Here is an 8,486-nt window from a genome sequence, read left to right as displayed (position 1 = left end):
TGCGCTGCGCTGTTTCGCCTTTTATATTGCTAACCTGTGTCTTTTCTCTCCTTGCAGGTTGCAATGTTCCTCGCCGAGCGCCGTAATGTTCCAGCAATGACACTGACCAGGAGATGACTACCCAGATAAGAATTGTGTGGCTTTCTTCATTCAGGAGGAAACGTGAGTAAACGCTTACTAATGCTGTCTTTCTTTCTCCTCTTTCCAGGTTATGGTATTCCAGGATGCATGCGGTGCCGGATGATGGAGTTCGTACCTTCAGGTGAGTGGAACTGAAGTCGGCGATGGATTGAAGACAGGATACTGTTCCAGGTAAGTTTCGTAGTGTTATTTCACTCTCTGCAGGTCCTTGGTTTCAGGTAAACTGGCATCAAAGAACTGGACACAGTGAGCGTTACGCTGCCCACAGCAGAATAGCGCAAAGCATGTTCTGCTGTTTTTGTGCGGTTTAAATAGTCTCAGGTAAAGTAGTGCAGGTAAAATAGTCCCAGGCCTGCCACACCCAAAGTAGTCCAGGTAAAGTAGTCCCAGGCCTGCCACACCCAAAAGATTAGACTGCATAGCTCAGTTCCTTCTAACTGAGCTATGTGTATGCCTCCATGTTGGCTGAACCCCCCCCCCAAGTTAAATAGTCCCAAGTAAATAGTCCCATTCTAATGTTGGTCTTCATGATGGTTATGAGCATGGCGCCAGGACTGACTCCAAGAGAGTCTTCGATGAGGTTTTAAGGCCTTTGACCTGGCCCTAACTGGAAGGCTGACTTGCCAGGGGCAAGGGTACTGACAGCCCCTCTTGAATCACGTGAGCTAGTGTGGTTATCCCTCTTGTTCCCCAGTTCCCAAAAGAGCCCATTTTCCTTATTTCTGGGAGATGTACGTTGTGCGATATGGGTTGGGCTAGTGTTGGTTTTGCCTTCCAGCCAACGAGTTTGTGTGTGTCCCTCCAGGCATGGCGGATGTGGCGTGTCATTCTTGGTATTTTCGGGAATTGGTTGTTGGTGGCGTGTAGGACCTGTAGGGGCGGCGCTGGGAGCATAGTCTCTATTTCAATGCGGATGTGTGGTAATGTGGGGTCTGCGTGTAGCCAATCATTCACCACCCCTATCTGTGTTGCTAGATAATATGTGCGTATGCATGGTAGTCCAATACCTCCCTCCCACACTGATCGTTGTATAGTGAGGGCGATTCTGGGTTGTTTCCCTCCCCAAAGCAGCATACAGAGGTTCCCATCTATGAGTGCAAAGGTTTCGTGGGGCATGGGGAGCGGAGCGTTTTGGAGAATGTATAGGAGTCTTGGGAGTGTCATCATTTTAAACAGGGCTGCCCTACCCATTAATGATAGGGGGAGCGATTGCCAGTGTGAGACGTCCCTGTTAAACCTATCTAGTACGGGTTGTAGGTTGAGTTGGAGAAATCCATCTAGGGTCGGTCCAATGCGTATGCCCAGGTATTTAAACTCCCTAATACAGACGTGGTAGGGGCAAGTCTCGGGAATCGCAGTTTCGTCTCCTTGGATTGGGAAGTAAATAGTTTTGGACTTGTTTACCTTCAGGCCGGCGAAGGTTTAGTATTCCTTAAGGTTGAGGGATACAATCGGGCATGAGGTGACCGGATTACTAAGATATATAAGGAGATCGTCTGCATATAACGAGAGCCGATCTTCTCCCCCTGGCCAGGCGAATCCGGACCAGCTTTAATTGGATATAACTTCAATTGCTAGTGGCTCGATAGTGAGCAAGAAGAGGAGTGGGGAAAGGGGGCATCCCTGTCTGGTACCTTCGCCCAGGGGAAATGACCTGGAGGACTTGCCATTCACCCTCAAGGTAGCCTCTGGGGATGCATAGAGGAGTCTAACCCAGGAGATGAAGCTTCGCCCAAAGTTCATTTGGGCCATAATTTCCCATAGAGCCTCCCACCCCACAGAGTCGAACGCCTTCTCAAAGTCCACCGCCAGGAGGGCTAGTGGACACAGCATCTCTGAGGCTCTGTCAAGGGTGAGGTCAAGGGTGAGTTTGATCCTGCGTAAGTTCATGCGGGTAGATTTGTTGGGCATAAATCCACATTGATCTGCATGGACGATTGTCTCTATCACCTTGTGCAGTCTGTTAGCTAGTGCTCTGGCAAGGACTTTGGCTTCCCCATTGATCAGCAAGATAGGGCACATTCTTCTGTGGCTTTCCGGTTTTGTGTATGACCGCGATGCTCGCTTTTCTAAGGTCCGGAGGGAGTGCGCCTTGTTCTTTACTGCGGAGGAACATTCGATGCATATGTCCCGTTAGTATGCCGCCCAAGCATTTCCAGGTCTCTGTTGGAAACCCATTGGGGCCCGGGGTTTTCCCCGGTTGGAGTTGTGCTAGCGCCTCTTGAATTTCGTTTTCAGTGATTTCAGTGTCTAAGAAATCTGTTTGTTCTGTTGACAATTTCGGGATCTCAATCCGGTCAAGGAAGCAAGAGGGCGCCGGTGTGGGGTTCACGGTTGGTGGGGTGTAGAGTTTCTCATAGTAGGCGGCAAATGTTTCTGCTGTCAGAGTCTTTGGGCAACAGCAACCCCTCCGGGGATCTGATGGCTCGCACGTGCCCTTTAGTTTGTTCACGTCGCTCCAACCAGGCGAGGGTTTTATTTGCCTTGTCTCCTGTCTTGTAAATTTGACTCCGGACTAGCCGGTGGGCCGCCTGTGCATTATCCAGGGCTATGTTACTGAGGGCTTCAACCCATGTTCTGCAGTACGCCAAGTAGTTCCTTCCTAAGTGTGGGGGGAGCGTAGACCGCAACAAGGCCCCATTTTTCACTCCAGATGTCTGTGAGCAATATCACGAATCGGCCCCGGGGGTCGGTCCGTACTTTCCTGACCTTTAGGGGGACTCGTTTGTGGATGAGTATCATTGTGCCCCTGGCGTCTTTTGTGAACCCAGCTTGGTAGGTATGCGGATAGTTGGATCTTCTAAAGAAGCCATTACCGGTTCCAATCAGATGTGTTTCCGGAAGGAGAGCTATATCTGGTGAGTATAGGTTGAAGAATTTAAACTATTAAGTCAAATGGAAAGAATGGAAAATCTGATGTCTGAGTTAAGGGCAAATGAGGTAATCAGCAATAACAAGTCCTGCGTTGCTAAGACAGGCGATAAGGGAATAGAAATTGAGCATTTAAGAGCATGGGGCGAAGTGGGCACCCCTACCACGAGTGAATAAAGCGCTAAAAAAAATGCGTCAGGCCATACCATTAATGGGCAGGGTCACACTAGTGACAGACTGGGCAATAGTATAATAGTCGATGGAGCTACCATGCAGGGCATCCCAGCAATGGCAGCACCACAAAGTGTAACATACACAAACACTCCCTTAGGGACGGTGCCTAATAGTGCCATAGGGACAAACACATTGGTAAGCACAACCAGTGATATGAATAATAATCAAAACGCTATAATGGGCCCAGCAATTAATGGGGCATACATAACAAAGTGGGGTGGACCCACAGCAGAACACGGAGCACAAAGAAAGTTTAAAAGAACGTTAGCTTGGCACATAGATATAAAAGTGAAAGAGAACATTTTGAGGAAATAATTCATTGAAATATTTTCATTACTAGAATTCCAGCAGAGAGGATATGATGTAGTAACTGAGGACAGGAAAGAGGAGGACAAAAACACAATGAGAAAGCAACTACAACAAAACTTAAAAACCGGTCAAGGGCATTCAACAATTTGGCAACTACTGTAATGGAACATTTCCCAGAGGAAGGGTAGCGCTTATGGCATACTTGGACAAAATTCAAAAGTTGAATGACACCTTTGGGGGAGATGCTTGGCTAAATAACAATAGGGAATTCAGGCTCTGCATGGAAAGGTACCCAGAACTAGGTTGGGATGAGGTTGAGGCTACCCTATACAGACATGAGGTACTAAAGGTAAGATTGCTACCATATGCCTCACACACGGGACAGCAAGCAGAAAGACCCCCACAGACTCCAGCAAACAGGGAATGATCGTTATCAACACCAAAATAAAGGAGGGCAGCCCTTTTGGAAGAAGCAGCCTGGGGGGCTAGGTCACATACTCGCAGCTCAAGTGCACCAAAAATGCACACAGCCAAGGGGAGCAACACCACATGTTGGAAATATGACAAAGGGTTTCGTTCATGGGGGAAAGAATGCAGATATAAGCACCAGTGCAGCAGATGCGGGGAGAGCACAGCATTAGCAAATGAACAAGAAACCCTCCCAAAAACCTTAAGCATGCAGGCCCTTGATACAAGGGTTAACCAATCACCAATAATAATGCAGGCAATGGAGGGCTGGCTAGACACATACCCGGACAGACAAACCAGCACATGCCTGCAAGAAGGTTTCACAAAGGGTTTCATCATACCGTTCAAAGGAAGCAGCTCAAGGGACATCATACAGAACCTCAAATCAGCCAGGGAGAATCCTGAAGCAGTGAGGGGTAAAATCAAGAAAGAATTAGCGTTGGCTGGCACACACCTCAGTTCAGAGAATTAATCTGCTCTCCATTGGGGCTGGTTCCCAAAAAAGAGCAAGGAAAATATTGCCTCATACATCATCAGTCATTTCCCCCATGCAAGTCAGTAAAGGACGGCATATCAGAGCTGGACACAGCTTCCAAGAAAATATTAGATTGGTCAGAAAAGCAGGGGAGGGCACCCTCCTAGCCAAGGTGGACATAGAAGCCGCTTTCAGGCTGTTGCCAGTACACCCCAGGTCACAAACATGGCCGTGTTTTCAATTTGAAAACAAAATATATGTGGACAAATGCCTGCCGATGGGGTGCGCCATCTCAGGTGCATTCTTTGAGAAATGTAGTTCCTTCATCCAATGGGCCTTCCAAAGGCACATGCCGACGGCATCCATGGTTCATTTCCTAGATGATTTTGTAATCATAGAACAGAAGGCGTCAGGCACCTGCAAACAGGCCCAGGAGAAGTTTATAAAATGTACAAAAGCATTGGGCATCCCGCTAGCCCATGAAAAAACAGCAGGCCCAACAACTACAATACCCTATTTAGGCATTGAGATATACACAGTATTAGGGGAATGCAGAATCCCCATGGAAAAAAAAGAAAGCCTACTGAAGGCAATCCAAGGTTAAAACAGAAAAACAAAGGATCGCTGTGAGAACTACAATCCTTAGCAGGCAGCCTTAACTTCGCAGCACAAATAATACCACAAGGAAGTTTTTTTTTTCCAAAAAGCCAATAGGAAAAAAAAACCACACCTACACATAAGGCTGGGAGAAGAAGTTAGAAATGACTTAAATACATGGCAACATTCCCTGACGAGTTTCAATAGGGCGGTCATATAGCGCATGGCATTAAATACAGAAAGGAGAAGAGTGTTATTCATGGATGCCACCGGCAGCAAAGGATTTAGAGCAGTTTTAGGAAAATGTTGGTCTGCAGGCCCTTGGCCAAAAACATGGCACACACAGGGGTTGACCAGGAACATAACACTTCTGGAAATATTCCCCATATGGATTACCTTAAAGCATATGGCAGTAGTTAGCATCATCAATAAAAGAACAACATCATGCCAATGGGTTTTGAGAGTGCTAAGGGCAATGACCACAATTTCCTAGTACACCAACATAGAGATATGGGCAAAACACATTGCAGGAACAGAGAATAATGTTGCTGAGGCTTTACCTTGCTTACAGTGGGATGCATTCCGGCACCTCCGACCAGACGCAAACAAGAGGATGACAGAAGTGCCAAAGAAACATGGAGGGTCCTGACAGAGAACACACAAGAACAATTGATTGGTACACGCCGAACGCCTGAGGCCAGGAGAAGAAATCAGCAGGCAACAAACATACTTCAGAGCAAGAAGCCTACCAAGGCCCACTCCCTGTCAGAGACCCAGAGGCCCCAACAAGGGTCTTGATGGAGCTGGCCAACAAGGCATTGGCAGAAAAGACAGCCAAAAAATACAGTAAGTGCCTGGCCACTGTGAAAGAAATTATAAATATCACAAACACAGAAGAGATAAATGAGAAGGTAATCAACAAATGTGTTGCATGGGCTTATAGCCAGAATAAAAAGAAGGCATGGGCTAGTTTGCATCTATCAGCAATAGCATATTTTGTACAAATTGCCGGCGTAATAAACCCATCCCACAGTGCATTGATAGATTGTGCTTTCACAGGATGGGGTAAACTAGAGGAGCCAACAAGAGACAGAGGCGGCCCCTGAATTTCAAAAAACTGAAAGCATTAATGATAAAACTAGGAGAAATATGTACAGACATATATGAAACCAAGTTATTTAGGGCAGCTTTTGCGCTGTTCTACTTTGGAGCCCTGAGGGTTTGTCAACTGATAACGTCCAATACAAGGGCAAATGACAGGTTGGCCATGTTGGATGTGCGCATGGGGCAGGACTGCATGACAAAAGAAATAAGAAAAACAAAAACAGGGAAAGGGAGATTGATAAACCTGTATTGTATAGAAGAAGGGGTTGACTGGCCAATATGCTCCACAAATTATTTTCTGCCAATCCGCCCACACCTAGGAGGCCAGTTCTTGATACACAGGGATGGAAAGGCCCTTAACCATTTTCACTTTCAGGCCATCCTGAAGAAAACCATCACCATGGAGGGCTGGGATAGCACAGAGTATGCAACTCACTCTTTTAGAATAGGAGCAGCCACATCAGCATGGGGGGCGGGGGCATAGGGCCTCAAGGGGTCAAGAAAATAGGGGGCTGGTCATCAAGTTGTTTTAAGAGATACAGAAGGCCAGAACTAATTCTAATGTTGGTCTTCGTGATGGTTATGAGCCTTGCGCCAAAGGCGCCAGGACTGACTCCAAGAGAGTCTTGGATGAGGTTTTAAGGCCTTTGACCTGGCCCTAACTGGAAGGCTGACTTGCCAGTGAGGGCCAGGGGCAAGGATCATGACAGCAGTCCCCCCCAAGACCCCTCTCACGGTGGCACTTCAGCCTGGTCCTGGTTTGGCTGGGTAATTCTGATGGAACATTTTAATTAAGCGAGGTGCATGGATGTATTCACTAGGTTCCCATGATCTGTCTTGAGGGCCATATCTCTTCCAATCAACTAAGTAGTATAGTTTGGATCTGGTGTATTTTGGATCTAGGATATCCTTTGCTTCAAACTCTGGTTCTCCGTCAACTAATACTGGTTTTGGTGGTGTTGTAACCCGAGTACCGGGTTGTACCGGTTTCAGGAGTGATACGTGAAACACAGGATGAATCTGCATAATGGGTGGTAGGGCTAATTTAACTGCCACTGGATTTATTATGGATTCAATAGAGTAAGGTCCAAGATATCGGGGATGAAAGGTCCGAGCCCCTTTTATGGGCACATATTTTGATGCCAACCAGACCTTGTCTCCAATTTGATAATTGGGGGCTTTACTACGATGTTGGTCAGCGAATTTCTTTTGTCTGTTCTTGGCTTGGAGTAAATGTTCTGCTGCTTCTTTGAAGGCCTGGGAAATAGTCATATGTAGGGTTTTAACTGCTGGCATTTCCAAAGGGGTTGGGAGATCCAATTCTGAAGTACGTGGATGTCTACCATATATAGTGTAGAAAGGGGTTTGTCCAGTGCTGGTGTGTAATGAATTATTATAGGCATATTCAGCTATCCATAAGAAGTCCTTCCAATTTCTTTCCATTTGATGTGACATGCAACGTAAGTATTGCTCGAGGGTTTGGTTTGTTCTTTCTGTTTGGCCATCTGTTTGAATGTCAATTTGGGCCATTGAACAGCATTTCCTCCAGAAGTTGGATACGAACTGACTACCTCGATCTGAGATCAAGACCGAAGGAAAGCCATGTAGCTGTACGATTTCCTCCAGGAATACTTTTGCTAAATTGGATGCATTTGGAAGACCCTTAAAAAGAATAAAGTGTGCCATTTTAGAGAACAAGTCTACAACTACTAAGATGGTGTTGAATCCTTGACTGGGAGGTAGATCTGTAATGAAATCAAGGGACAGTGTGTGCCAGGGTGCGGGAGGAATTTCCAATGTTTGGAGAAGACCAGCTGGTGTCTGCTTTTGGGACTTGTTATGTGCACACACACACCGCAAGATTGGATAAATTGTATGATGTCTTTTCTCCATGTGGGCCACCAATAGTTTTGTTTTACTTCAGCTAGAGTTTTGGCAATTCCAGGATGACCTTCAATCAGGGAGTCGTGATAACCCGAAATAACCTGCTCTTGTAAATCGTTACTTGGCAAGTATAGACGGTTCCTAAAATATGGTAACTGGTCTTTAATGGTGTAATGTTCTCCTTGAGTACACGACTCTTGTGAGAAAGTGGGATCCATTAAGAGTTGGATCTTGTTTTGAAGTTCACCCTGTGTCAATGTTGTCGTAAGACCCAGGAGTTTGTCTTCTGGAAGGATGGCTACTGGATCTGGAGTTATGTATACCTTTTCATCAACACCCATGCGGGACAAGGCATCAGCCTTTCTGTTTCGGACTCCTGGCCGGTAGGTGATCACAGTCATAT

Source organism: Ambystoma mexicanum, chromosome 5p (assembly GCF_040938575.1).
Source record: "Ambystoma mexicanum isolate Mex_15411 chromosome 5p, UKY_AmexF1_1, whole genome shotgun sequence".
NCBI lineage: Eukaryota > Metazoa > Chordata > Amphibia > Caudata > Ambystomatidae > Ambystoma > Ambystoma mexicanum.
This window is presented reverse-complemented; position numbering follows the sequence as displayed.